The sequence below is a fragment of the Sorghum bicolor genome, chromosome 5, assembly GCF_000003195.3.
Source record: "Sorghum bicolor cultivar BTx623 chromosome 5, Sorghum_bicolor_NCBIv3, whole genome shotgun sequence".
NCBI lineage: Eukaryota > Viridiplantae > Streptophyta > Magnoliopsida > Poales > Poaceae > Sorghum > Sorghum bicolor.
The window spans coordinates 29607893-29611881 of NC_012874.2; the positions used below are offsets into that span (position 1 = coordinate 29607893).

Consider the following 3989-nt stretch of genomic DNA (forward strand, 5'->3'; position numbering starts at 1 on the left):
GAAGCTTCCACATAATCTTGATGTGATGCACATAGAGAAAAACATATGTGGAAACATTCTTGGCACATTGCTCAATGTGCAGGGGAAGACCAAGGACACAACCAATGCCAGGCTAGATTTGCATGATATGGGCATAAGACCTGAATTGCACTTACAACAGGACGGCAACTCAGTTACTTCTCCACACGCTCCGTATGTGTTGGGGAAGGATCAGAAATTTGAGTTTTGTAAGTTTCTCAAAGGTATCAAGTTTCCTGATGGATATGCGGCTAACCTCGGAAGATACATAAGTGAAGATGGTTCAAAGGTGGTTGGAAAGCTAAAAACACATTCTTGCCACATACTCCTGCAAAGAATCATACCTGCAGGCCTAAGAGGTCTGGTGAGGAAGGATGTATATGAAGCAATTGCAGAGCTTGGGACCTTCTTCTGGGAACTATGCAGTAGTAATCTAAGGATAGATATTGTCAAACGACTGAAAGAAGAAATTCCATTGATCCTATGCAAACTTGAGAAAATCATTCCACCCGCCTTCTTTGATGTCATGGTGCACTTGGCTGTGCATCTTCCTGATGAGGCATTGCTTAGAGGACCTGTTCAGTACGGATGGATGTACCCAATAGAAAGGCGGCTAGGCACTTTGAAGAATTTTGTAAGGAACAGGGCTAGGCCAGAAGGATCCATTGCAGAGGCATATATGGCAAGTGACACCTTGACCTTTTGTTCTAGGTCCATGGAGGATATTGAGACTAGATTTAACCAGAATGATGGCAGTGGTGGGGAAATGCCATTGCCTGATGACATATCTATTTTTAAGCATGGTGTTACTCTTGTTGGATCTAATAGGATCCAATGCATTGATGATGTTGTCCTCAATAAGTTAGTTTGGTATGTTCTAAATAATTGTGATGAAGTTGAGGAATATGTGGAGTAAGTATCCTTTACTTTTTTGAGATTTAGTTTATGCTTTAATTATAAATTTACAAATTTATCTTATGCCTAACTTTTAACTGCAGCTTGTATAGGGAAGAGCTACTGGTGCAAGGTGATCGTGATGTTGATAGAATGGTGGAACAAGGATTTGCAAAGTGGTTCCAGTGTCATGTAAGTCAGTACACATTGTGTTACTAGGTTTAGTAAATGCATTAGTATGGGAATATAATTATTTAATTGCTTTTGTTGTATCAGATTGAGAACAAATGCAAGGAGAATCCAGAATCGATTAGCGAAGGACTGTGGGCACTGTCATGTGGCCCAGATCTACGAGTGAAGACTTGTGCAGCTTGCAAGGTTAATGGAGTGCGTTATAGCACTGTGGATCGTGAGAAGTACCTAATACACAAAATAGCGGTGTAATGACTGAAGGTTCACATAATGGGAGCTACATAGATTTTTATGGTGTCCTTAAAGAGGTAATTGAGTTGGAATATAACTCGAATTTTCAAGTCCGTCGGACGGTGGTTCTGTTTCGATGCGATTGGTTCAACCAAGATGGCAAGTCCAGTGGACCTCGAGATGATGGACATTTCAAAGCCATCAATGTGTAGTCATTATGGTACAAGAGTGATCCTTTTATCTTAGCAACTCAATCGAAAAAGGTTTTTTACCTACAAGACACATCTTTAGGTAAAGATTGGCGAGTTGTTCAGAAATTTGAACATAGAGATATTTTCGATGTGGCTGAAAAAGATGAGGCTAGTCATGATGTGCATCAAGATGATTATTGTTCTGATACTGAGCATGTAGTGGAAGCAGGTGATGATAATGAGGTTAGGGACAATAATCAAGGTGGAGAAGCCACTATAATTCAAGGAAATTTACAAGACCTTATAAGAAGCAAGAAGCAACCTACTATTCATGAAGATAGTGAGGATGAGGAGGAAGATGATACATTACTACAATGCTGTAGTGATGATGACAATGATAACAATGATGACATGTTCCTAGACGATGAAGATGATGATTCATAGAATGGGCTAGTGAGATGTCCCTACACTGCAATACTGTTTCGGTTTTCCTAGAATTTTGAGTCAAAAAATTGTTTTGCTGCTTTCTATATTTTTCATTTATTTTTCATACATTTTAGGTTACCCCAAACATTTACTGCAGTACTATTTTGGTTTTCCCAGAAATTTTTGTCGAAATTCTTATGCTGTGCTTCACAGCTCAATTCTATGATGGTTACCCCAAACATTTACTGCAGTACTATTTTGGTTTTCCCAAAAATTCTTATCGAAATTCTTATGTTGTGCATCATGACTCAGTTGTATGCTTGAAGGTTACCCCAAACATTTAGTGCAATACTGTGAAATTCTAGAATTGTATGCTTGAAGGATGCAATTAATAGTGACATGTACACAAGCTGAACAGTAGCTGCCTCAAGGGTGAAATATATAAGCTGAACAATAATTCCTCTTGTTCTTCCACTTTTTTGACAACAAACAACTATATTACTAGCAGCAAGCTACTGCTAGAATTGATACATTGTTGAGGCTTACATTTCGTATAGCCTGGAGAACATTACATGGCTTCTCATGAGTCATTACAACACACTGTACAAATCCTTTCATTTGCTAATAAGCACCACCACACCTAAATTCACAGTTACATATGACTTAGAAGTCAGTACAACACAGCTCCACCAACAGCTGCAGCAGTAACAAGTGAGAGGAGTTCCTACAGATTAGCTGCAGCTAGCCGAGTTGATGAAGCCATCTGGATCTTGAGGCCCTTGCCATGACAGGCGACGGCAACTTTACGACATCAGAAATGCTTAGATCCTACATTTACAAATTGTTGATACCTGATTGTCAATTGGCTCTATCACATATACAGTACAATAAGAAAGGCCATTACATCATGGAGTGTGCATGTGCACCATTCTCTGATCCTGAACAAAATGCACTCAGACAACTGCTGACTAGCTACAAAGAAAAAAATGTGCACCATTCTCTGACCCTAGACAGTTAATCTTTTACAGTGAAAAATACGGTCAAACAAGCTGCACCTAGAAGGCCAGAAGTATCCTTGCTCCATTGATGTCGAAATGGCAAAAAGGTTAAAAAAGAATCAGATATGTTTAACAGTAACAGCAAGAATAGCATTGCTTCACATGTGTGGATATGAGTCAAAAAAATTACCATTATACATGGCACGATTAACAGTCAGCTGGCAAGCTACATAGAAGAGGAATTATGGTCAAAATCATGACTAATTTGTCCAAAACAAATCAATGCAACTTCACAGATAAGTAAGAGAAATGGGAAATTGGGGGATTGGGATCTCTGGCAGCGTCGAGGGTCGGAGGTGGAGGCTTGGGATGGGGCCGTGGCCTGGCGCGCTCGTCGGGGCGGCGATGGAGACCTTGGCATGGGGCCGCGACCTGGCGCGCTCATCGGGGCAGCGGCGGAGGCCTTGGGCTGGGGCCACGGCCTGGCACGCTCGTCAGGGCGGCGGCGGAGGCCTTGGGATGGGGCCACGGCCTAGCTTGGCAGCCGATGTGCCCTCGCGAGATCGTCGGGGCGCCGGCCTGGCGTGCACACCGAGGCGGCGTCGAGCCAGCACGATGCGGCTGCGGCAGCAGGCTTGGATGCAGCTTCAGAAATCAGTACCCGTTCGTCATCCACATAAACAACATAGGGGATGCATGATTTGTTCTCGTATATCTAAAACAGGGCTCCCAAACTAACGAACGCACCTAAATAGCGCAATGGTAAGGCCTGCAGAGTTTGAGCCAAAGCTCTTGTGTTCGAACCATACGGTGGGCACTTTTTTGGTGTTTTTTGAACTATTTTTTGTTTATTACTTTTCAAATAAGTTTAATATTTCTTAATGATTTCATTTATTTAATTTTTTTGAACCAATCCACTTCTTATTACATTTTGGTGATATTATTGTACTTCTTTGTTCAATGACTACACAATACTAAATTTTAAATCCTTTCAATGAAACCTCATTTTGGTGTATAATGATGACTACAAATAAGTGAA

General features: G+C 41.2%; 1 long non-coding RNA gene across 2 annotated transcripts; it reads right to left on the reverse strand.

Moving 5' to 3' along the window:
- On the reverse strand, positions 2395–3608 carry LOC110435704. Of its 2 annotated transcripts, none has more exons than XR_002453546.1 (2): positions 3141–3608; positions 2395–3026 (listed from the first exon to the last, which is right to left on the reverse strand). It is a non-coding gene; the product is annotated as an uncharacterized LOC110435704 (long non-coding RNA). The 2 variants fall into 2 exon arrangements; XR_002453547.1 differs by having other exon boundaries at positions 2395–3030.